At 36.3% G+C, this 27,905-nt stretch overlaps 1 pseudogene; it reads left to right on the top strand.

Annotated features, from left to right (window-relative positions):
• Nucleotides 1–13,120: 13,120 nt before the first annotated feature.
• On the top strand, nt 13,121–26,765 carry LOC141552981 (cyclin-dependent kinase 9-like; annotated as a pseudogene).
• Nucleotides 26,766–27,905: the final 1,140 nt, after the last annotated feature.

The following is a 27,905-nucleotide window of genomic DNA, read 5'->3' as shown; positions in this document are numbered from 1 at the left end:
GGAGTTAATCTTACAAACATGGCATCTATGTATTATTCTTTAGTTATAATCATCAAAGAAAAAAATAAAACCAAGACAAATGGCAGACATTCTTTTCTGTCCATGATTCTTCAAAGCCCTTTAAGTCCTCCATTTTTAATCTATTGTCAAATCTCCCAAACTTAGGAATTTAGTGAACATAGTTTGGGTGCTAAAATTCAAACTTGTCCTTTCCTGCTATTGCAGTGAAGAAGAGAGTGCTTGCTACTCACAGAGTCCCATGTCTCAGTGAAATATTCTGGGTCCTTTCTAATTCTGTTTGCTTTTCTCCTCATTGTTCTTTATACCAGTGAGAGCAGAGGATCTTGACCTGTACTCGTCTGGGTCTCTCAATCTTGTCAATGTACTGGGAAAAATTCAGTAGACTCTCAGCAGCATTTATCTTTTAATCTTTTTGTCTTCTTGAAAAGCCATACCTCACTTGGGATCCTATCATATATTATTTACAATTATGGTTGACTCTTTAGTCCTTACCATTTTATCTCCAAACTTATTAGATAGACCTGTAAGGTTCAGTAGTAGATTCACAATGGAGGTAGGAAAGGGTGGGTGTGGGGAGATATGTAGCTAATATACAGCTCCATCAATGTGGAAATCATCTTCAGATGATTTATAAGTAACTATCCAGTCACTCGTAAAATGGAGATGATATCTGAGTTTGTCTGCTGCCTGCCATAGAAGGCACTTAAGCAAATCCAAATAACTCGTCATTTTCTTTGTGAAAGGGTTAAATGTAGTCTCTGCAGCATATGATAATTCCACCAAGAAATGGCCACAATTGGGGAAAAACAACATGCTTCTGCTATTTCCTATAGATAATACTGTGATTTGGCAATATATATATGTATAATATATATGTCTCTATATATTTAATTAAAAGTAAGCTTACCCTTTTTGAAATACAATCATTCTGATTTTTAGATACTTTTTTTTTTTTTTTTTTTTTTGCCAATTCAAGCAGCCATATTTCAGAAACACAACCCTTCTAAATAGCTCCTTGGAAAGTCTGAGAAGCCTTTATTTGAAGTGATGGTAATAAAAATTGCTGCATAGATTAGAAGGTGAGCTAGTTGCATACACTACTGTAAATAGATTTAATTTTTAACTATGGAGGCAAAGGAAGAAACATCCCAGGGAACTAATATTAAAAAAAAAAAAATCACACCATCATGAAAATGAAAGAGGGAAAGAATAAATAAGGCATCATGCCTCCGCTTGACTTGGCTATTTCTTATCTCTAATAAGTTTGGACAAGACCCTTGTTCGGTATTGTTTCTGCTAGAGATTTGCTTCAAGGTGACTAAGTGAAGTTAGCATCTCTCCCCAGTGATATGCCAAATCAACCAATCTAGTTCATTAGAAGTGGCAGGAGGAACAAGGAATGATTTGATAATCTTAAAATTAATTCAGCAAAGAGAAGCTGTTGCAGGCAGAATTTCAGAAAAAAAAAAAACCCAACAAAACATATTGAGTAGGAGGGAGAAGAGGGAAAAGGAAAGCACTAGTAATTCAGGAACTTGAGAAAGGTTGGAGTACAATGATATGGAGCAGTGAAAGGAGTGGGAGGAGATCAGGAATCTGGAGAACTGGTCCTCTAGAATCATAAAATATCTAGTCCTGCTTTGGCAGACTTTCTGGCTTTGGATGAGCTTTTAATTTCTGTAGGTTTCTTCTTTTTAATATCTGACATTAGGAATGGATTTAGAAGATCTGTAAGATGCAATTAAACTTGACAACTCTGGGGTTCCATGGCTGGCGTTAAATAGAAGAACAGAATGAAGTAGAAACAGAAATGCATGAGGAAAACTAAAGAGACCCAATGGAAAATGTCAGAGAAGCCAACTAAAAAATTCAGGAGAGAAAGAAGCTTTTAAAACAACCACTCCAAGCTATTTGGAACTCAAATTGAAGTTTATCTTTCGTTGCCTCCCTCTTGATCCCATAATCCCTGTGCCTAGTGCATCACCTATGACCCCACCTATCTTTATGCTTTTTAAAACAATAAGCAACTCATCCATTTGTGGGGACTTAACCTAAGAGAACCTTCCTGCCTGAAGCAGGAAGATGTTTAATATGGAAACTGATTGACAGTCAGCAAAATGGAAATGACTTCTGTCTGGACTTCTTTATAACATAACCACTTGCTTCCTAGGGTTCACAAATGGTACCTTAGGTATTGCTGGGCCCCTATTAAAGAGGAGATTTGGTTTGTTTCTTTCTACCAAGTGAGGGCAAATCCTCTCATGAGAGATAAAAAGAGGACTATAAGTCTTTGTAAGGACTGATTTAAGGAAAAGATCTGGAAGTAGAAAGTTGGGAAAGGCTGGATTGAGAAATATCCAGTCCAATTTTCTATATAATTTCATGCAAAACCTGAGTCAGTATTGAAGTTCTCCATTACTTTGTAACTTTCCCTTTTACTATTTTAAATTCTTGTGTATTTCCATGGAATAAATAGTTGAGAATTTAAAAGATCCAAAGAAGTCTTATGTGTGGATTTTGGAGGCATCTAACAGCAGGATAGAAGAAAAGGTTTCTTTTTTTATAGGAAAAAAGGTCAAGAAAGTATAGGATGAAAGAAAAAGTGGTGGAATTAATTAACCACTAGGAGGAGCCAGAAATCTAACTCCTGAGGTGAAAAGAGCCATAGAACTACAGTGTTAAATTAATCTCTGTCTGATGCATTGGCCAGTACAGTTTTCCCTTTCCCTCACTTGTTTATATTTCCATAAGTGGCCTTCTGGAGGAAATCCAGAAGAATTGCTTTCAAGGTAGCCAATGAAGTCAGGTAAGAGAGAAGGTTAAAGTGTGTTGCTTGTGGTCACATGGCCAGTATGTGTCAAAAGCAGGACTTGAAATCACATTTCTGGATTCAAAGGAAGCTCTTTTCACCCATGTCAAGCCACACAGTGAGGCCATGAGCAAGTTATGTATTCACTCAGTATCTTATAAAACTAGAAATTAGAGTTGCTGATCTTAATCAGGAAAATGGATTTTCTCTGCTGATGAACAACTCTCCAACTCTCCCCCAGAAACCCCTTCCAAGAGGAAAGCAAGAGCAAGCTACTATGAAAGAATTTTTTAGGGGGAAGAGGGAATAAGGTCATAGACTTTTGTTTTTTGTTCAGTCATTTTCAGTCATATCCATTTAGAGTTTTCTTGGCTAAGATACTGGAGTGCTCTGCCATTTTCTTCTCTAGTTCACTTTCCAGATGAGGAAGTAGGATTAAGTGACTTGCCCAGGGTCATACAGCTAGCAAGTATCTGAGATCAGATTTAAATTCAGGGAGATGAACTTTCTTGACTCCTGGCCCAGAACTCTATCCACAGAGCCACCTATGACCTATAGTAATAGCCTTATACTGGACCAATAATTACATAATCCCTATAGCTTTTGATGTGTTCATTTGAAGAGAATGATCAGTCAGCTTTATGACAAGGAGCTAGGACTAGAATCCAATTCTCAGATTCAGGACTCTTTTTGCTTTATCATGATGCCTCAAGATATACAAAAGAACATTTACAAAATGAAACATGCTCTATTGGATTCCTTGGTGGGAGGCAGGGATTGTATCTTATTTATTTTTGTTTCTCCATGAACATTAATGAGTGAGGTGGGTAGTTCATAAATATGTGGAAGGATGAATAGAAAAATGGCTGGTTGGAAAGAAAGGGAACTGGTGCTTTATAGTGCTCATAGAATATTCAAATTTTATCAAAGAGCTTTGGTGGGATGACAACCTCCCCAGAGCATTTCAAGAATACGAAGACTCCCAAGTTTTATATGATTGATTGCATCATCCAGACTAGGTTTTAACTCATTTTGTAGCATTGGAAACATTGACTGATTTGTGTAGACCTCAATTCTCTTTCTTCCCAACCCATTTATTTTATAGGAAACAATAAAGATGCTTTAATTTTTAAGTGGAAAGTTTAGAAGATTTATTATATGGAGCTGACAGAGGATTCAAAGCAGTAGAAATAGAATATTTAATTAGCTTGTGGAGAAAAGGAGTAGAAAGAACCATTGTTATAGAAATAAGTGGAAATTTTAAATGGCATTTTTATTATCCTAGTCTTTTTAAACCTTTGCACTTTATCTCAGTGGTGAACTCTGTTGTTGTTTTATTTCTACTGCCCATAGGGTACAGATTTCTGTTTACAATCACTTGTGTACTGATCTTGACCTTTGTGATTGAATTATGTGTATCCAGGGAGCAGATTGATTCCAAGAAAGGTATTTCTGTAGCCTTATGAAAAAAAGACTCTGGAAAGCACGATAAGCATTTGGGAAAAGAGTCATTTAGTGGTAGATAGAAACAGTAGTGTAGGGAGAAGATTTCTGAGAGCATCACCTAAGTGCACAGCTGTCTCTGACAGAAGGGGGAATAAACTCTTTGAACCAGAGGAACTGGGAAGTTTTGGCCATGCCATAGAGGGAAGGGATACATATCTCCATTTATAGATTGTCTCTTCTTTTATGGCATCTTTAAAGAGATGCCAGAGACCTGGGACCAAAAAAGAGAAAAAAAATGGGAATGCAAGAACACTGGAAAACATTTCTTTGCAAATTGCAAGGACTGAGTCCTGAGGACAAGTTCTGGTCTTTTATGGGAATGATAATGCTTCTTTTTCATGGGTAGAGGAGGTAGAGTTGGCTTACTCCTTTAATTCTGTACACATAGAGATCAATTTCTATAGCAGAAGGGGGAAAGGAAGAAAGAACTGTGTGTTCTAAATTCTCAGTCTACTGAGTAAATGGGTTAAATCTTCATAAGCTAGAGTTGGAATCAGGACAATAGAGTTTTGGTTTAGTCCCTAATATTCCCTAATTGTGAGACCGTGGGCAAAATCATTTAACTTCTTTTAACTTCAGTTTCCTCATCTATACAATGGGAGTGATAATACTTTCACTCCTACCTCATATATGATTATCATGAATATCACTCAACTTTAGAGGGAGCTGTGGCTATCAGATAAGAGGTTAGTTCCTATCAATGTATTTCAGGCACCTATTTGCTAATTACCTATTAACCTACTTTTATATGAGGGATACCAAGTTGTTTGATCATTCATGTGTGTCTATGGGCTTGGCATTTTCTCCAATACTCTGATCATTTGGCTTTTAATGTCCCTACTTCCTATCCACTTTCATTCCTTTACTTCCCTAGTGAATGCTTCTTTGATTCAGCTACCCACATCAATGTTATTTAAAAAGAAAGGCATTTAATCAAAGTGGCAAAATAAAAATAAGCATGTTACTATCAAAGCAATACTCAGGGCACATTGCAAAGGAAACTGAATCCGGACAACTCTTCTAAAGGCAGACACCATTTCTAGACAAGCATCCATTTCTGTACCCCTGAGGTTTGGTTCATGAGATGGTAGGAACTAACATTGGTTTGTAAAGGTCCAGCTCTTAATAAAGCTTGAAGCTGAATACATGGTTGGTTTAAATGGTGTAGAAACTTGGAGAACCTCTCCTTGGTGATACCTGCATGGATCAATAATAGCAGGCAGATGCAGGGTGTTCCAATGGCTGGTGTTAGATCTCAGTTCCTTCTAATTCAACATTGTTCTTTCCCTTTATCTGAGATTGTATTTAAGGATTAGAATATGCCTTTTTCCATTTAGTATAGAAACTAAGTCTGTTGGGCTTCTCCAAAGGGAGGTAGCTATTACCTGCTATAAGAATCCCTTCAAAGACAAATGTAATAAGAAGGATTTGTGTCTGTTGCAATTAGATTTTCCCCAATCTCTGCGGAAAAATCTTTGTACTGGAAACACACTTTTTCGCATTACATCAATCTAAATGTCTGTTGGCAGTAAGGGAGTGTTAACTGCTGCATACACTCTAAGAAGAAAGCACATCATAAATTGTAATACACTACATAATTGTGAACTATTATTATTTTATCTCTATAGACTGGGCTTCACTAGCCACATGCTGATCATCCTTGGAACACAGAGTAGCTTTAACAGGAAAATGGAAATAGAACAAATCAACTGCTTTCCTAATATGGATGTAGAAGGCAGAATCAGAGTCAGTCTCAAATTGATATTTTGCCTTTTGATTTTTCCAATGCATTACTTTTGCCAGGGGCATCATATTTACTAACAATATAAGGAGAAAGCTCTGTATGATGTCACTGATTAGATTGGTGACCTCTTGAGGGTGCTTCTAGTCCTATGATTCAATCAGTATTTCATCTGCCTGGCTGACTATTATATGTGTCTGTGTTCCAGGAAAAAGTCCTGGAGGTTACAGCAATGAATGCTGGGATGAATATGAATCCCTTTAACTTTATAGAAGCTGGACCAGCTCTCTCATTCAGACAGGGCAGTGATTTAGCTACTGTATTGGAAAGAATAAAAGAAATAAAGAAAAGAAGATAAGAAAAGAAAATTAAACTTTTAGAACTAACCCCTCAGAAATTCTTTAAAAGCCACTCATTTCAATTGAACAACTCAACAGTAGTAAATGCCTCCTCTATATCTTATGAGTCTCAGTGTGTTGCACTTTGTTATGTGTTCTCTCTGTGTTTTTTTCTCTATTTGTCTCTATCTCTCTTTGTTTCCCAGGTTCTCTCTCTCTCTCTCTCTCTCTCTTTCTCTCTCTCTCTCTCTCTTTCTCTCTCTCTCTCTTTCTCTCTCTCTCTCTTTCTCTCTCTCTCTCTCTTTCTCTCTCTCTCTCTTTCTCTCTCTCTCTCTTTCTCTCTCTCTCTCTCTTTCTCTCTCTCTCTCTTTCTCTCTCTCTCCCTCCTTCCCTCCCTCCCTCCTTCCTCAAGTTTAAGAACTCTTATCTTTCAACTATTAACTCTAACTATATACCTATAGTTTTATTCTTTTTCTGCCTTATGTCTATATTAGCCATGTCATGAATTAATTGACTACAACTCCCATCTCTTCTATTTTCTCAAATTCAAAGAAACCAAAGTTTCCTCTTGATCCCTACATCTAGATCCTAGATCAACAAATATTCATTGTGAAATAATACACAGTACTGCCTATATTTGTTGATCTGGGATAACAATTTTATCTGGAGTTTGAGTTGAATGGAATTTGCCAATCCCCCCAAAAGAAAAGGCCTGAAGAAGACAATGAAACTGGATGATAATAATAATAATAATAATAATAATCCCACTGATTAAAAATCATTTCTATTTGTAAAAAAAAAGTCAGTAGGAATTAATTGAACACACCCAAGGTCATGCTGATTTATCTAAGTTGGTTTTATTATCCCTAATTCACACATGATGAAATTGAGGCAAATAGAGGTTAAGTCCAGAGTTATATGACTAATGTGTCTGAGGTTGGATTTGAACTTGAGACATGTCTGACTGCAAGCCTAGAGCTCTATCCATTACACACCTAGCTGTCTCATGATAAAGATCTATGAGTTGTAGTTTAAAGAACAAACAACTTCATTTTGTCTTCTTATTTGCATTATTTATTTCATTCTCTCTCTTTTTTTTTCTGAGTTTACCAGCTTTACAAACTTTAGAGACTCATAGGGAGCACCCAATTTGTCAGTTTGGGCTTCAGGAAAAGGATGGGAAAGTGGCCAGAAAAAGAAAAAACCTGGGACAAAGGGAAATGTGCTGGATCCAGAATCAGAAGTCCTGCTTCTGTTACTTACTGTTTAAGTGATTTTACATTTCCTTTTTCTAGTTCTCAGTTTCTTCATTTGTAAAATGAGGGAATGGCCTCTAAGCTTCCAACTCTAAGTCTATGATCTTAAGATTAAAGGGAATTAAAAGAAAACATAGAAAGGAACTTAAAAGACTTACACATTAAAAACAAAAACAAAAAAAAAACCCCAAAAAACTAGAAGTGCAGTCATTTGTTGGAGCCACATTCAGAATAGAGACATTGAATGAGCATTTTTATTTTCTGTGAAGCCTTTGCGGTTGACTTCAAAGATGAACCTCGTGCCAACTTTGAAAGCCTTAAATAGGTCAGGATTTCTGACATGGCAGATTTCAGTTTAGGCAGGGGGAGAAGAGGTCGAGGGATTCATCCTGGATGGAATAGGAATTGATGTTTTCTAACCTCTCATGCATGACTCCTAGAGCATTATCACTAAAAGAAAACTTCAAAAACCTTTAAGTTGATATCCATTAGCTCTTTTGACCTAGCTTAGATTTTACAGGAAATATATGGGAACTCATTATTTTTCCTGCCATCCACTCCTACTCTCAACCCTGGCCCTTTCTCTAACTTTCTTATTTCTACTGAAGGCATGATATCATCCCAGCAGTCACCCAGATTCACAATTCATACTTGGAATCATCTTTCTCTCTTTTCTTTCTCCCTTATCCACCTAATCTCTTGCTAAGTCTCATCTGTTCCACTTTTATAACATTCTTCCCTTCCATTTCTTTCTTTTTGTTCCTGCCTTTACAAATCACATTCTTATTACCTCTCATTTGAGCTATTGCAAGGGTCCCCTACTCAATATTCTTGCTTCCAATCTTTCTCTCTCTTCAATCTATCTCTCCTCCAGCTACTAGAATTACTTTCCTAAAACACAGGTCCCACCATACCATTCTTCTCTTAGATAAATATAGAAGAGATAGGCTAAAACAGAAACTTCTCTGCTAGGCATTTAAGCCCTTCACATTTTGATCTCACTAACCTTTCTAGGCTTATTGCATCCCTATTCCTCTTTTTTACACTCTCTACCAGTTAAACTTGCCTTGTAGCTATCTTTAGCTCTGCATTCTATTTTCTGTCTCTAGGTCTTTGTAGAGGCTGCCACAAATACCTGAAATGTGCTCCTTCCTCACCTTTTGTCTTAAAGAAATCTTAGCTTCCTTTGAGACTTGCCTTCCTTGCCATCTCCTACCAGAAGCCTTTCCTGATTCACCCAATCATTAGTGTTCTCCCCATCCTAAAACTATGTTGCACTTACTTGGCTGGATAAATGAATCCATCTATCCAATATGTTACCTCCTCAAGAGTAGAGACTCTCTCCTTGGGCTTTTGTATCACTACAACTTAACAACTTTATCTTGAAAATGGAAAATTTCAACAAGCGTTTGTTGAACGAACTGGATGGTTCCTACCAACATTTTTCTGAGCAGCTTCATCTGTAGTTTGGTCAACTAATTGTCCTATCTTCAAGGTATTATTTTACTGTAAAATATGAATTACTACTTGTTATTGAAAGTGCCAAAAACCTACTTTATATGTGAACAGCTAAAGAGACCATTCCAGATGTTGAGTTTAAAGGATATTATTTCAATGAATTTTAATCTTTCTTTTCTTTCAATATAGGTCTTTTTTTTTTTAAAAATATGAAACAGTTTTTATTAAAGCTTTTTATTTTCAAAACATATGCATGGATAATTTTTCAACAATATGCAAAACCTTGTGTTCCAAATTTTCCCCTCCTTACCCCCACCCCCTCCCCTACATGGCAAACAATCCAATATATGTTATATATGTTAAAATATATGTTAACTCCAATCTAATATCTTGCTGCACAAGATAAAATCAGATAAAAAAGGAAAGAAAATGAGAACAAAAACAAAATGCAAGCAAAAGTGTGAAAATGCCATGCTGTGATCCACTCAGTTCCCACAAACCTCTCTCTGGGTGTAGATGGCTTTCTTCATCACAAGATCATTAGAACTGGTCTGAATCATCTCATTGTAAAGAGCTACATCCATCAGAATTGATCATTGTATAATCTTGTTGTTGATATGTATAATGATTTCCTTGTTCTGCTCATTTCACTCAGCATTAATTTACATAAGTCTCTCCAGGCCTCTCTGAAATCATCCTGCTGATTGTTTCTGATAGAACAATAATATTCCATAGCATTCATACACCATAATTTATTCAGTCATTCCCAAACTGATGGACATCCACTCAGTTTCCACTTTCTTGCCACCACAAAAGGGCTGCCACAAACATTTTTGCGCATGGGGGTCCCTTTCTCTCCTTTAAGATCTTTTTGGGATATAAACCCAGTAGAAATACTGCTGGATCAAAGGGTATCCACAGTTAGATAACTTTTTGAGTATAGTGCCAAATTGCTCACCAGAATGGCTGGATCCATTCACAGTACCACCAACAATGCAATACAGGAGTTCTTTACCTGGAGTTTCTGAACCTATTTAAAAAAATATTTTAATAACCATATATTAATATAATTGGTTTCTTTGTAAATGCTATGTATTTTATTACATTATTTTTCAGTAGACATTTAATAAAATTTATTATTTTATTGTATTTAAATATGTAAAATAATGTTTTGAGAAGAAAAGAAACAGACATTTACTAAGTGCATTCTATGTGCCACATTCTTTGCCAATTGATTTTCAAATATATCACATTTGATCTTCACAACAACCCTGATGGGTTGGTGTTATCATTAGCCCTATTTTACCACTGAGGAAACTGAGGCAGACAGAGTTTAAGTAACTTGCCTAGGATCACATAACTGGTAAGGATCTTACAAGATTTGAACCTAGGTCTTCTTGACTCCAGGTCTAATGCTCTATCTTCTGAGTTACCTAATCCATTGGGTTCAATATATTTCCCAAAAGTTAAGAACCCTTGCTTTTTCCATCATATTGAACTACTCATGACCTCCTTCAAAGTTTTCTTGGAAAAGATACTTGAGTAGTTTGTCATTTCTTTCTCTGGCTCATTTTACTGATGAAGAAACTGAGGCAAACAGGGTTAAATGACTTGCCTGGAGTCATAGAGCTAGAAAGTGTCTGAGCCATATTTGAACTCAAGGAGATGAGTCTTCCTGACTCCAAATCCAACACTCTATGCATTATACCACTCCACCTTAGCACCATGATACGGACTATTTTCCTAGAGATATCTCCTGTTGGAGATGTGCTTCTATTCTGCTTCTTGTCAATCTGCAAATACATGATTTAAAGAGCTTGATGGTTATTTGTAACCAAGAACGATGCTTTTCTGTGAGAATTATCATTACAAAACATTTTGCAGAATTCTTAATGTAATTGATTTTGGAGGGAAGGGCAAGAATGGAGGCAGGAGATTTATGACTCCCAAACTATCGTCTGCAAAGACTTTTTAGGTCCATCCCATTTCTATAGAGCTTGCAGCAGAGAGAGAATCCTAAAATACTAAGAAAACTAACTTCTCCAGGCATCTAACAGCCTTATTGTTACTTTGAAAATTTCAGCATGCATAACATTATTTAATTGTCATTAGCATGTTACAGTCAGTTCCTTCAGTACTAAGGAAAACAGACCAATGATAAGCATTGCTGGCATATTTTTGCATCTATAATTTGAAGTTCTGAGCTGAATGCAAACAACAACAACAACAACAAAATCCCTGAAAACCTCAGTATGCATTCAAAAGAAGCCAAATTACTAACATTAAATGAACTTTAACAACATGCTTTGGGCGGTTTGTGTTTGTATGTGGCAGGGAGGTGGAAGGTAGCCAAACAGCTGTGGATGTTGTTGATGACAGCCTGAATCTGATCCCCTTAGGCTATATGAGTGGAGGTGGGAAAAGCACCAAAGCTGTTCACCTTTCCCCCTTCCCACCTCTCAGGCTCTTGATCTGGTGGAAAGATAGCCAGTTTATATTCCTCTCCTCCATTCTCCCAGATGGTAACATAAATCAGACATAAGTACATGTGAAAGCCCATTGGCTATTAAAAAAAGAAAAAACAAACAAACTGTTTCATTAGTAAGGGTCTCAGGTGGTGGGTAGCCTTTATATATCATTTCCTGTAATTCATCTGTCTGCTCTTCATTTATTTTTTTTCCCATTGTACTATTGGTGTCTGGCTAGAAAGAGTTTCTGCCAGTGGATGAATTCTTTATGGGCCTTTTTAAATTCTACACAAGAATATAAAAATGCTCCTTCAGCAAACATTTTTAAGAGGACTATTGTGTATAGTAGTTCCTAGGAGAGAGTAGCTTATTTAAGAAATATCTTTATGGAGCCTATATTCTAAAAGACAGAGATAACAAATATAAAATAATACATAGTAAATGCATGATGCATTAGAGTGGTACAAACTGTGGCATATGCAAAGTATGAGAGACATGATTTCTGGGTAATTAACCATTTTTATTTAATTGTGGCTAATAAGTAATTAATAAAAGGATAGTGTTTTGTCTCTTATAAAGCAAAAGATGGTTATATGTTCTTAGAAGAGATGTCTTGACAGATGACAATCAATTATGATTGGATAACAATTAAAGAAAATAAATATTCTAATGAGGGGTAGGCCTATTCTAATGGGAGGCTAGGTTCACTTCAACTCAGATTTGTGTGATTAAAATCACAATGAGTCAGAAGTCACTAATTTACCCAGATTTGAATTTTTTTTTACCTTTTGATCAGATCTAAGTTTTAATGGTTTTGTAAGTTTTGCTTAAGATTTCATCTTATTATCAGCTCTATACTTCAAAAGCTTTCTGAATAGCCTGCAGAGGTTGAATTCTATTAGTAAATAGGAGGGAGAAACCTTAGTCCTACTCCAATAATTGTTTATTAATATAAGAGAGAAATGATCATTTGTCTTAAAACCAAAGAATCATACAACACACAAGGCGAAAGGATCTTTACTATCAAGGAGTTTCAGAAAAGCTTCTGGAGGAGGTGACATTTGAGCTGGGAGATAGAAGAGTAGATAGCAATTCAAATAATAAATAGTAGGAAGTAGGACATATGAAGTTATTTACTTAATATTTTATTTTTAAAAAATTATTTAGGGTGGAGATGATGGCAGTGTAGGAAGGTTGATAATAATAATAGCTAGAACTGAGTGCTTTAAGATTTGCAAAGCACTTTACAGCTCCTTTAGTTCTTCTCATGCTATGGAAAATTTTTTCTTTTTCTTTTTATTATTTGGAACTCAAGTATATTCCTCCTATATTCTTTGATTAAACCAAAGTCTGCCTTTTGGCAGCTAGATGGTGCAGTGGGTAAAGTGCTCATCCTTGAGTCATGGAAATTATTCTTCCTGAGTTCAAACCTGGCCTCAGATACTTAGTAGCTATGTGACTCTTGGCAAATCACTTATCCTGTTTGCCTCAGTTTCCTCATCTAAAATGAGCTGGAGAAAGAAATGGCAAACAACTCCCGTATCTTTGGCCAAAAGCCCCAACTAAATGAGGTCATGAAAAGCCAGGTACAACTGAATTGTTAAATCTATGCATGTAAAAATATTCTGGGGAGGTGAAAGTGGGAGCTAGAGTGTGGAAAGGCAGGTGGCAGCAGTTGTAGCAGTGAAAATAGCAGCAGCGGCAGCAGGGGCAGCTCATGGGGCAGCAGGGGGTACGGGAAAAAACCACCAAGGCCAAGCAGTCCATTATGTGGAATGCCTCTTCTTCAATGAAGTGTCTAAGTACCAGAAGCTGGCCAAAGTCATCCGAGGCACCTTCAGTGAAGCCTTTAAGGTCAAACACCTACAGATAGGAAAGAAAGGGGCTCTGAAGGAAGTGCTGATGGAAAATGAAAATGAGGGATTTCCCTTCACTGCCTTAAGAGAAATCAAGATGATTTCAAACATGATTTTCTCAAACATGAGAATGTGATCAGCCTAATTGAGACCTGTAGGGCCAAAGCCTTTCCCTACAACAGCTGCAAAGGCAGCATCTACCTGAGGTTTGATTTCTGTGAACATGACCTTGCTAAAGGTGTCAAGTTCACTGTCAGAAGGTGATGCAAATGCTGCTCAATGGTCTCTTGTACAGTGCTTTCTAGAGGCCCCCTCCCCAACTGGGGTGCCAATATATACTGTCCGGACTAGCTCTCTGGAGGATCTTGGGGCCAGCCTGAGTCTTTGGTCTTAGTGGAGGAGTGAAGAAGGCAGGAGACCCACAAGGATGGTCAAAGATGGAGTCCCTTTATTTCCAGTCTTCTCAGCTCCCAAATACCTTAGTACCATTACATCATTACAGCACACTGAGCATGTGCCAACTAGAGAACCATTACATTTAGTATTAACTATAGTAGCATTACATCACCACAGCACACTGTGCAAATGCTAACTATAAGCACCCTGCTATTGATATGTAAATGCCTCCTACAGTAAGCATTTCTTGCTTCAAGTGGAACACCTGAACTTCTCATGAAGGGTGAGAGCACCAAAGGGAGGTGAGGAGCCAAACCAGACATTGTCAGCAGGTTCCCTCTGGGCTGACGGGTTTTATACCTTACCCAGAGTTCCCCCATTATCTGCGGCCCTCTACAGTCTCTACTACAAGATTTTGAAATCGGAACATGAGAGCAGCCAATGTGCTCTTCATCGAGGATGGGATCCTGAAGTTGGCTGACCTTGATTTGTCTCATGATTTTAGTCTGGCCAAGAATAGTCATCCAAACTCTTATACTAACAAAGTGGTGCCCCTCCAGTACCGGCCCCCAGAACTGCTGCTTGGAGAATGTGTCTATGGTCCCCCAGTAGACCTTTGGGGTAGAGGCTGTACCATGGCAGAGATGTGAACCTGTGATCCTATTCTGGAAGGTAACACAGAGCAATACCAACCTCATCAGTAAGCGCTATAGCTTCATTACTTCAGAAGTGTGGTCTAACGTGGATAAATATGAGCTGTAGGAGAAAATTGGACCTGGCTAGAAGGTCAAAGAGCAACTCAAAGCCTATGTCAAGGACCCTTATGCACTAGACCTAATTGACAAACTGATGATCCTGGACCCCAGCCAATGTATTGATAGTGATGATGCTCTCAAGATGGAGAGGTGGTGGGCACGTTCTTTTGATGTGTATATGTGTGTGTATGTGTTTATTCATGTATATATGTATATAAACATGTGACTATTATGTTGCTGAGATTATGGGGCATTTTTAATTGTTTCCCACTGAGCAAACACACACACACACACACACACACACACACACACACACACACACGTATGTTTAAACTTTTGCTCTAGCATCAGGAATCCCAGCTAGCATTTAGCATAGACGGACAAGCTAGTAAAGATGGAACTCAGACTGATGGAAAGACATTGCAACATCTGTCTACTCCATCCCCAGTACCCACATTTCTGGATGACACATGGCACTGTCTTCCCTTCTAAAAGAGATTTCCGTTTTTGAGGGGAGCAGATATAGAGTATCACCAGACCATTCTATTTCTGGGATATCCTAGAAATTCTACAGGTTTCTCTTTCTTCCTCTCTGGATTATTTTGGATAGCCCTGGGGCCTCTGACATTAGAAAAATCCCTGGAAGCTTCTCTGAGTCTTGCCTTGGGAGAGTATTCCTGTTGACTGATGGGAAGATCAGAACACCAAACCTCTTTGAATCCTCCTGTTATCTCAACACCTCCCACTGTATATTCTGAGACATACTCTTCTATGGAGTAAACCCCTGGGAATCCAAAGGGATCAGTTGAATCTGATCCTTTCTTGATCTTACTGCAGCTTGGAGAGCAGAAGAACAATTGTGGTTTTCTTTTTAGAAAAAACTGTATCATGTTAACCTCTGTTTGATTTTTGCTTGGCAAAAGTTATAATTATAATTAAAAGTTGACTTTTCAAAAAAAAAAAGATTATTTTGGCAGGTGTATTAGATGAAGATCAGAGCAAAAGCTGGCTGGTCTGTTAGGAGGTAATAACTTGGGTGGATGGTATGAAAGTCTTTGCTAGTGGTAGTGGAATAGAAAGAAAAGTTAGCATATGAGGGGTATGGAGAAAAATATTAGCTCATTCATATAATATTAGTAACAGTGATAATAATTATCAGACTTACAAGGTATTGATCCTATTTTGTTCAGTCCTTTTAAAATTTTGTTCAACTGTTTCTGACTCCAGTTGGAGTTTTCTTGGTAAAGGTACAGGAATGGTTTGTCATTCCTTCTCCAGTTCATTTTACAGATGAGGAAACTGAGGCAAATAGGGTTAAGTGACTTGCCCAGGGTCACATAGCCAGGAAGTATCTGAAGTCAGATTTGAACTCAAGAGAATAAGTCTTTTCGGTTTCAGGCTTAGCCCTGATCACTCTGGCACCTAGCTGCCCCCATTTGATCCTATAGGGAACTTTAAATCAATTTGTTAAATGCATAGGAGTTGCTATATGGGATGATGCCTAGCTTCATGTCCTCTTACCAACAGTGGTCTTCCACATATACTATTCCCTGATAATACCTTGAAAGACCAGGTTTATCCTTTTTTTTCCCCCAAATCTCCATTTTTGGTTCTGTACTAATCAATCTGCATGGACACATTAAACTTATTTAATTTTCCTGTCAACAATTACAATACTATTACTACTACTAACTGATATTGCATTGCTTTTAAAAGTTTTCAAATTCTTTACATGAATTATAGTGGTATATTGGGACTCATTTGCTTTGAAACTAGTCAAATTTGATATTTAATGTATTTTGATGAGGAAAAATAATATTTTAGCACTTGACACTTGCTGGGCACTCATCACACATGGTTGTTATCTTGGTTGAATGCTAGAGATGTGAGGTTGGCCAGGCTTACTGCCCAGCCCCTTCCACTACTGCTATTGCCCTCGAGCATGGGCAGCTCCTTTTCAGCAAAGGTAGCAGTGTATAGGACAGTCAGATTGGAACCCACCAATGTTGAGTCATGCTCATTGGCAGGCAGTTCTGAAGCAATTCCCTACAGAATATGGCTGTAGTGTATAGTCTTCTGGCTCCCAAAACAGTACTGGAAAAGGCCCAGGAGTGGCAAGCATGCTGGGAAGGAGGAGAAGCAGGGTGTCTCAAGCAGCAGCAGTGGGAGCCTAGGTAGAGGCAATGGCAGAGGACCCAGGACTCCTGGTAGCCTTGAGACCTGGGTGGTGGCTAGAGCCCTGGACAGTGGAAAGTGTGAAATCACAGCTTCTGTCTCCTCAGCTTGGAGGATGTGTATATATAATTCCTTATATTCCTTATATTATATAGCTTATAATCCATCTCAGAAAGTGAGTTGGATCAAGAAGGGAGGATCCTAGTTGGGCTGTGCTGGCTTATTTCTCTATAACTGGAAGTTTTCATTTTGGGATTTCTTTCAGGAGGTGATTATTGGATTCTTTCAATTTCTATTTTACTCTCTGCTTCTAGAATATCAAGTCAATTTTCCTTGATGATTTCTTGAAAAATGATGTCTAGGCTCTTTTTTTGATCATGACTTATAATTCCTAAATTATTTCTCCTTGATCTATTTTCCAGGTTAGTTGTTTTTCCAATGGGATATTTCATATTTTCCCTATTTTTCTTATTCTTTTGATTTGATGGTATAGTTTCTTTGATGTCTCATGGAATCATTGACTTTCATTTGCCCAAATCTAATTTTTAATTAATTATTTTCTTCATTAAACTTTAGTTCCTCCTTTTCCATTTGGGCCCTTTTATTTTTTAAGGAGTTCTTTTTTTCAGTGTTTTTTTTTTAATGTGTGTGTGTGTGTGTGTGTGTGTGTGTGTGTGTGTGTGTGTGTGTGTGTGTTTCTTTTTATCATTTGGCCTATTCTGTTTTTTTGAAGTGTTATTTTCTTCAGTATTATTATTATTTTTTGAGTGTGTCCTTTCTTTACCAAATTGTTGACTTGCTCCCTATCCCATAATTTTCTTGCATCACTTTGATTTATTTTTCCAATTTTTGCTCCACCTCTTTTATTTGGCTTTTAAATCCTTTTTTAAGTACTTCAAGAAATTCTTTTAAAGCCTGAGACAATTCACATTTTTCTTTGAGATTTTGGGTGCAGCAGTTTTGACTTTATTGTCTTTTGAATTTGTGTTTTTATCTTTTCTGTCATCATGGTAATTTTTTGTGGTTAGCTTCCTTTTTTGTTGTTTGTTCCTTTTTTCAAACTATCTCTTGATTTTATGTTAAAGTTAGGTATGCTAACCTGCATGAGGGACAGAAGCACTGAGCCAATCTTTAGTTGTAGCTGTTTTCAGAGGTAGTTCCAGGGTTCTCTAAGTTTTCAGTTCTTCTAACATGATATGATGCTGGCTTGACCCAGTGTTGCCTGTGTTGGACTGTGCTCCACTTTCATCTTGGTGCAACAGACCTTTCCTATTGACTTATGTTGTTTTTTTTACAACATTCTAGAATTTGTTTTAATGCATTATTTAAAGTTGTTTGGAGGAAAATTTGTGAGCTTAAGTGAATTCCTGGTTTTTCCTCTGCCATAGGGATTTTGATCCCTTCTAAGATACATTTCAACAGACTGATAGCAAATAAAATGTCAGAATTAACGTGCATACAATATTTGGTGTGGAAACATGCATATTTCTTTCTGAGTCCAGGAAGACTTCTCCAGAAATAAGAGATATTTAAGTTAGCAAGCAAGGTTGTGTTGAGGAAAGCAGTCTTCATTTTATATTCCTTGCAGCATATACCCATATCATCAAGAGAGGGTATTTATTCCCTTTCCCTCTTTCCTGTATAAACATATAAATACACATCTTGCAGCATTATACCTTAAGTGTTTTCAGGGGAATAATTTGCAAAGCAATTACTTTCCCTAGTTAATAGTCAATTAACAAGGAAGAGATAATACTATCACTAGGTAGGTGGGGGGATGTAAAGACAACCAATTAACATCCAGTCTTTTAATGTAGTAATTAATCAAACTGGGCAAGAACAGTTTACTTTGGAGATATTTCAGGCTACAAATTCCCCAAATTTCATTTTTCAGCATTGTCAATAAATAATTGAAGTCTGCTGCTTCTCTTCATTTCATTTATCTGTCTTCTTTGATGCCTTCCAACTTTGAAGTGCCATTCCTAATAGAAGAAGAAAGCTATTTATCTGTTTCTTTAATGGCTTCATACTTATTTCTGGTTTATTATCACCAACTAATATTCCAGAATTTTTAAAGCTAAACTTTTCTCCATAAAGTTCATGCTTCCTTAGGTTGGCTTTTCATCCAAGGTTGTTTGACCTTGTTGTCTTGTCTAATTATGGGGTAACCTAGTATGAATCTTTTTATGGAAAGTCAGATAACTCCAAGAATTACCTATTTCTTTACATAGATAGGGTGTGAACAAGGGAATTTGTATAGCAAGACAATTTATCTCTATTAATGATAGCTGCCTTACTTCAAACAGTTTAGTCACTCAGCTATTGTCTTACTGATATTACAATTCATCCATCAAAAATCAATTTAAGAAATTGTGCCTTTATCAGTATAGTCAAATCATTCCTTACTAAACCTCTAGTTCCTATTATTTCTTTGATTCCCTTTAGCCACATTGCATAGAGTACCAAGACTGGAGTCAGATAAATTTAGTTTTAAGTCTGGCTTTTTCTTACTAGCTTTGTGATCTTGATCATATCACTGAACTCCACTAACTCTATCTCTGAATCTGCAAAGCGGGAAATAACCTTCTTTTTTTAGCTCCCTCGTAGGATATAATGAACATAAAAATTATGTATATATATTAAAATGCTTTGTGACTTAAATAATGTAATATAATTGTAAGAATTTTTTTGGACCTTCAAAATATGGCTTCATTTTATATTTTATTCTGAATTCTCACTAAGCCGACTACTTCACTCAAATTATCCGATATAGTATACACAGTTTGAGGCAGCTAGATGGTACTGAAATAAGAGCATTGGGCTTCATTTCAGGAAGACCCAAGTTTAAATCTGACCACTTAATAATTGTGTGACTTTGGGCAAATCATTTAACCCTATTTTCCTCAGCTTCTTCATCTATAAAATGATCTGGAGAAGGAACTTACATACCACTCCAGAATCTTTGCCAAGAAAATCCCAAAAGGAGTCAAGAAGAGTCAGACAGGACTCAAAATGGCAGAAATACTACTGAAAGAACACACTTTGCTTCTTAGTGATTCCATGCCATTGCCCATCCTGATTCTGTCCTTCTGTGATTCTATAATTTTTATCTTGTATTTTATTTGCTATCTCTAAGAGTTACCTTTTCATGTATAGGCATCTTATCTTCTTAACAAGCCTGTGAATTCCATGAGGGAAGGCACCTGAGCTGACATTTTGCTTCTTTTGCCAGCCCATAGAGTACATAATTCTTGGATATAGCAGGATAGGTCCTAAATAATCTGTTTGTTGATTGGGTAAGTAAATTGGGTCTCTTCTAAAAGAGACTTTCCTCAATCATATTCTTATCTTTATGGAAAATAGTATTTATTGGGAATATGCTTTTGACTCAGTGATAGCCATGTATAGTGGAAAGAATATTGAATTTGGAATCAGGAAACAATCAGATCTAAGTGTCACTGAGTATAATTTGTACGATTTTTTTTGTTTGTTTATTAGTCATGTTGGACTCTTTGTGATCTTATTTGCTGGAATGGTTCACCATTTCTTTTTACAATTCATTTTACAGATGAGGAAACTGAGGCAGATAGGATTAAGGGGACTTGCCCAGGGTTACACAGCTATGAAATGTTGGAGGTTAGATTTGAACTCAGGAATTTGAATTTTTCTGACTTCAGGGCTGGCAAGCTATTTTGCTACCTAGTTGCCCCTAAAAGCAAAAATATACCTAATTAAAATAAACAATCAGGGAAACTACATTTTGCTAAAAACATATCATGGGCCATGAAAAAATATTTAAAAAATTTCAGCATTTAATTGATAAAGTCCTCATTTCTCAGATGTGTCAGGAACTGAGTCAAATTTATAAAAATTAGTCATTCCTTAATTTATAATGATCAAAGGGTATGACTATACAGTTTTTAGAAGAAGAAATCAAATGATTTATTTAAATCACTATAGAGTAAAAAAGACAATTTCAAACAACTCTGAAGTTCTCTTCACATCTATAAGAAATAAAAAATGCTTGAGAGGATGAGGGATAATATGTACATTATTGGTGGAGTAGTGAACTAGCTTATTATTCTGCAGAATAATTTGATACTATGCCCAAAGGGCTATGAAACTGTGCATACCCTTTGATTCATCAGAACCATTACTAGGTATTTCATCCTAAAACTATCAAAGAAGGAACAAGTTCTATATGTTCAAAAATATTTATTGCAGTTCTTTTGTGCAAAGATTTGGAAATTGAGGAGATGTTCACCAGTTAGGGAATAGCTGAAGAAGCTATGGCAGGTGATTGTGGTGGAGTAATTTTGTGCCATAAGAAACGAAGAGGAGCTTGGTTCTAGGAAAACATGATGATTTCTAGGTAAAGTGAAGTAAGAACTGGGAGCTCATTGTGTACAGTAGGAACAGTGTTATGATAATCAATTATGAAAGATTTGGTTACTCTGATTGATACAATGATCCAAGATTATTCTGTAGGACCTATGTTGCAAAACTACTACCCATCTCCAGCAAGAGAACTGCTGAATTCTCAGTACAAGTTGGAGTATAATTCCTTTTTGCTTTCTTTTCTTTTTTTCTGCAATGTGATTACTGTGTAAATATGTTTTGTATGATTTTTCACAGATAAATATATTAATATATTGTATAATTAATATTATATTGTTTCCTTCTCATTATGTTAGAAAGGGATGAAAGGGAGGGAAAGAATCTGGAACTCAAAATTAAAAGATAAAAGAATGTTAAAAATAAATAAATAATAAATTAAGAAAAATAAAAACTACCATAAACTGATATGAAAGATTCATGTATTGGGATTTATAAGCAAACATTTTCTCCCTAATTAGTCCTTTCTCAGTGAAATTAATACCAACATTAGAGATCAAAAGTATTTTCCATTGCTTTGAAACTCATTGTTACCAGCAGTTGGCAAATGATTACTGTAAAGAAACCATGGATCTTCCAAGCAAAGAGATGGTTTAAGTGCTTAGGCAGTTAGTTTATTGTAGTAGAGAGAGCATTAGGAGATGGCAGACTGAATTTGAGTCTTGAATTTGTCATTTAATAGTCATGTGACTTTGTGGAAGTAATTTCATTGCTCTGGTCCTCAGTTATCATTCTCTTGGATCCATATGCATAGATTAGCTGTGAGTTAACTATGATTGCTAGGGTAACCACTAATCACTGGAGCCTCATTGAAGAAAGGGTTCCTAAATGAAGTAATTCTTCCTCCATGTCTCTCTTATGGAATGTCAAGTAAAATTACCCACTGCAACTGAATTTCTTGTTTCTTTCTTGTTCTTGTTCAGTCCAATTGCAAAACACCCCCAGGGGAGGAATCTTAGAATATGACTCTAATTTGCCATATTCACAGTTGATATTCTTGGAATTTTGAAGCATTTGTAATTTTTTCTGACAAAATGTCAAACATGAAGGGCAATGTATTTCCAATTCTGGATTAACAGTTTAAAAGCACAGGAGTGGTTTAAAAATAATTAGCCTTTTAAAGATATTTTAAAGCCATGTACCATGTATCAGTTGCCAGTTGTATGCAGATACCATAATTAAAAGTTTGAGACTCTGTCCTCTCCAGCTCTACCTCCATTCCCAAATCTGAGTTTTCTAAAATAGGCTTTATATCCTCAAGTTTAAGTGCATTTTTTTGGTTGACATGTACTTTGGTTATGTTGGCTTTAGGCTGTTCTGTCAGAATTCTTTCATTTTGAAATTGAAATTTATAGCAATTGAAATGCCAGTCATTAATATATACCATTTATTTTTGCTATGGGTTCTTAGTGATTACAGAAAAGTGCACTGAAAAAAAATCTAAATTTTATTATGAGTCAACATGTGGATGATTTGTTTTAATCAAAAAATTTTAACAGGTCCCTTCAAGTATTGAGATTTCTATTTAGAATATGATTTTACTTATATTCTACTCTCCAGTAGAATGTAAACTCCTAGAAGACAGATTCTGTTTTATTTATGTCATTGTTTTCTGAGTATCTTGAATTGAGATTTCCTAAACATTTTACAAATATTTGTTGAACACTTTTATTTATATAAAGAGACGTACATCTGGTAGAGTACAGTGTTGTACTTGATGTAAAGAAGGTGTGGGTTAACATCCTACTTCAGATACTTATTAGTTGCATGATTAAGAGCAAGCCACTTAATCTGTCTGCCCTTTTAAATATGTAAGATGAGTCCTATAACATCTAACTAATGAATTCACATGAGATAATGCGTATAAAATGCTTTGCAAATTGTAGATTGTTCTGTAAATTATAGAGGGCCGCAGATATTGGGGGAACTCTTTGTACGGTACGAGACCCTTCAGTCCAAAGGGAACCTGTTTTCAATGCCTGGTGTGGCTCCCCATCCTCCTTTGGTACGTTTCATCCTTCCTGAGAAGTCAGGGAGGGCATGGCCACCTAATCTACATAAAGCAAGGGATGCTTACAGTAAGAGGAATACCAATATCAATACCAGGGTTCTCATAGTTAACACATGCATAGTGTGATGTGGTAATGTAATGGTTCTCTAGTTGACACATGCTCAATGTGCTATAGTGAAGTAATCATACTAAGGTATTTAAAGGCTGAGAGGACTTGAAATTAATGGATTCCATCTTTGACCATCCTCATGGGTCTCCTTCCTCCTTCACTCCTCCACTAAGACCTAAGACTCAGGCTAGTCCTGAGATCCTCCAGAGTGCTAGTCTAGATAGTATAATTTGGCACCCCAGCATGGAAGCTATAGAAAGCATAGTATATTTTGGCACCTCATTTTGGGAGCTCTAGAAAGCACACTACAATAAATAATAGCTATTGTAAATCTGTAAGTATACATGTCTATGATGCTATGTATATATGATATATATATACACACACACATGTATAATTCACACACACTTATGCACACACACATATATGGCATGCACACTACACAGGGAAGCATCAAAACCAATGATATAATTCTAAATGGAAATTTGCTATGGGAATTAGCTGCCATCAGATGTCTTTTGAAGCATAACTAAAGTTTAGATGTCTCTACAGGAGGGCTGATAAATAATTTATTTCCCTTTTCAGCTGTTACTGCTATCAACTCTTTTTTTTTTCTTTAGTTAATTCTCTCAAAAAAGCATTTTTTTCTTTAAGAACCTGAAAGAATTATCCATCTTTATTCATCCTCATAAATATTTCCTTTTCTATTATCACTTGATTGTTGGAGACATGTTTAAATAAAAGTTTTCCCTAAAGGTATGATATTTTATCTTTGTTCATAAAATGAAATTATAATCCTTTATACTTTGAAACCCATTGGTCAGGTCAACATTTTTATGAAATGATGTGGCAAAGATTTTAAGAAAGGTCACTTTATTTTGTGACACCAATGAGCTCACATTGCAAAGATGGAATCTCTTTAACCTTCCTACCCAACCTCATCATGCATAATATACTCTTCCTCTTCCCTCTCCCAGTCACACACATGCAGGGTAATTTGGGGATAAGTAAAAGAGAAAACACAATTCTTTAGATGTCCTATGAAATCTTAAAGTACCAGAATCAGGAATGTGCTGGAGTCAGCTCAAAGCTGATCCCTAGAACTGATTGTCAAATTCCTAAGGTAAGCATTTCTGCATTGGGAATTTGTAGGAAATGCTACAAATCAGTATTTGGGTTATTGTTCTTCTGGTTGTCTAGATTAAGAAAATAATGGAGAAAATGATAAAAATGAAGATCAAACTTAAAAGTGTCTTGTGTGTGCATATTTCATATATACATAGAGAAATATTTTTTATATTATGTATGTTATCTAGATCATGTATGTTTATACACACATATACATATATTAAAATGTGTATGTGTGTGTATTTTGCTGGGGAGTCAATTATTAAATATTTACTAACATGTTCCTGTTTTGCATGGAAATCAAGAGACTTGGGTTCTAATCTAGTACTGTTATTAATGAACTGTGTGATCTTAGGCTGGTCACTTAACATTAATTTATAGCCTCTTAGAGTTTCAGGGAACCTTATTAGTTTCCTTGTTTAACTTCCTCACTATGGGGCAATCTTTTTTATGCCATTGCTGATAGGTACTCACCCAGCCTTTACCTGGAAGCTTGCAGAGATTAATGGAAGAAAGTACTGGCTTTGGAGTTTATTCACTCAGAGCCTGAAGAGACAACTCAAGAGGTGCAAAGCTGTTAATAGTTTTGTTATACAAAGGAATGAGTCATGTGGGAATGTCAGCAGAACCAAACTAGTGTCCACTTGGGTTCATTTCCTCTTCTGAATCACGTTTCTGAAATCACCAATTTCTTGTTAATGACTAATGACAATAGAAGGAAATGTGCCTTCTCCGTCCTCATATTGTTAGCCCAGAGGGAAGAAACAGCTTCCAACATCCAGCCTATGCGTTATAACTGCTATCAAGACACACTCTTGAGTTTGCCTTCCTCCAACACTGCACTGGAACAATTGTATCCTATTATCATAGAAGAGTCATATGCTTGGGGACCTAGAAATAGCACCTCAATGGTATTCCAGGATCAATGGGATTCAGGTGCTACAATTCCTATGCCTCTATCAATCAATCAATAAGCATTTATTAGATGCTTACTATATGCAGAAATATAAAAAAGTATCCCTAGGTTCAAGATGCTTATGTACTAATGGGGGAGAACACATATTAGTAAAGGATACACATATAGAATGGAAGGAATATAACCAATAGGCTCAAGGATTCTCAAGGAGAGAGATCTTGAAAAAAGTAAGATGAGTTTTGAAGAAAGCTAGGTAATATGATTGATGTTAAACAGGCAAAGAGGGGCAAATATTTTAAGGGTAGGTACAAGGCATAGGGTGTTATCATTAGCATATGGTATCAAGTCCCTAATGAGCTTACTTTTCTGCCTCCATATAAGGCCAGACTTAGTTTTTTAGTTTCAAATCATATTATTTCCTTATAACCTTCATTTACTCTCATTATTGCCAGAAGGCTAGAGAGAATAATATCTTGGATTTTTTCCTCTTTATAATTCTCTTAAGGGCTTCATTGTTCTTGAGAGAGGAAGAATACAATGAAAATGTATATTTTAATTTGTTTTCCTAGAAACTGGCTGATGTTTAGATTCATGCTAATTTGCCTTTTATCTTTTTTCACATATCTCCAGGTTGATCCTATCTCATTAAAGACCTTTGACCCTGACACTTCCAGAATTGAGTTCTTATGTTGTGTCCCATAGTGCTGCCTCTCCCTCTCAACCTCCCTGTTCCCTTGCCATCTGTTTATCAATTGGTTCTGGCACTAGACATAGACAACTGCAGCCAAAAATCTAGCTCTACTGGCTTTATTCCTTGTTTTCTTGATGAATATAACATGGAAGGATGAGATAAGATGAAAAGCCAGGATGTGTCTGAGTATCACTTTGACATATGTGGCTTAGGGCTACACTCATTGATATTCAAAAGGGAGCAATGATCACACAACTACTTTAGGTCTGTTTGTATAACTATATGTAAATACCCAAAGGTTTGTGATTTCTTCAGTCCAGGGAACTCTAAATGTGGAAATTTCCTTCACTAATGCAATCCATCTATGATGGAATAGAATAAATCCTAGGGAATTGCTGAAGGGACTTAGAGGTTAAGTGATTTATCCTAAGTCACATAGCTACGGTAGTGGGTATATCAGAGGTTGAAGAGAACCCCAAGTCTACTTGAGTCTAGTAGCTGGTCTACTATGCCACCTTGGCTCTTTATATAAAACCATATAGATACCACTACCACGACCACCACCACTGCCAACACCACTACCACCTTCTTCTTCATCACTATCATCATCTTCATCATCTTCATCATCATCATCACACATGTACAACCTTATGGTGCTTTACAGCAGAAGTGTCAAACTTACAGCCTGGTGCCATCATGGTCCATAAAACTCTCAAGTGCAGCCATCACCAGTTAAAATATAATGGGGAAATATTTAACAAAATAAATAAAAATACAATATAATAAATAATGTTAACTTATGTCTCTCTAAATTAATATGTGGCCCACAGGGAGCCATTTCTATTTGAGTTTGACACTACTGTTTATATACAGTTTCTAAGATCCTTTCAGGACAGCTACAGTGGATTGAATGCTAGACCTGGAATCAGAAAGGCTCATCTTTCTGAATTAAAATCTAGCCTCCAAATCTGGCCTCTACACCTTACAAGCTGTGTGTTATTCAGCATTTAAATGTCTCCCTCAGTTTCTTCATCTGTAAAATGATTTAGAGAAAGAAATAGTAAACCACTCCATTATTTTTGCCAAGAAAACCTCATATAGGATCATGAAGAGTCAGGCATAACTAATTATACTGTAAATATTTGTGAGAGTGTCACTGAGTTTAAATGAAAAGTTCTATTATTGTTTTTCTTATGTTATTTCATTAAATGCTTGTATGTCAAGCTAATAATAAAACTAATTATAAACACATCAGTGAGGTTCATGAGCCTTGGGCTGTCTGTGTGTGTATGTATGTGCACGCTTGTAGGTAAGGACCCACAGAGCAGGGAAGCTTATCTGGAGGCTCATGTGAAAGCTGTGCATGTTGTGGAATGGGGGTGGGAGGGCCTATGACCCTGGTGCTACAAGTAAAAAGAGAAGGTTGAACTTTATTGCCTCTTACATCCTTTCATATTTTAAATACTCTAATTTTTATGATTCTACAATTCTTCTTGGCAGCTGTATGGCACACTGAATAGAGTGCTGATTTTGGAGTCAGGAAGAGAAGTTCAAATGCTACCTTAGACACTTAGTAAACTGTATGAATTTAGGCAAATTACTTATGTTCTCTCAGCTTCAATTTATTGATCTGAAAAGTGGAAATAATACTAGAATATAGCTTCCTTTATTATTATGAGGAACAAATAATATATTATATATATTTAATGCTTTGTAAATAATGTTCTACATAAATGTTAGTTATAATTGTTATTATTCTTTCACACAACAGATATTTTGTTTATGTGGATTATGTCTATCAATCATTACCATCATGAGTCAAGTTATAGGTAATGTTGAAAAATGTTGGATTTAGTTACCTAAAATTTGTCTTTTT

Source organism: Sminthopsis crassicaudata, chromosome 2 (assembly GCF_048593235.1).
Source record: "Sminthopsis crassicaudata isolate SCR6 chromosome 2, ASM4859323v1, whole genome shotgun sequence".
In the NCBI taxonomy this organism is placed as follows: Eukaryota; Metazoa; Chordata; class Mammalia; order Dasyuromorphia; family Dasyuridae; genus Sminthopsis; species Sminthopsis crassicaudata.
The sequence above is the reverse complement of the archived record's forward strand: the minus strand, read 5'-3'. Positions and strand labels throughout refer to the sequence as shown.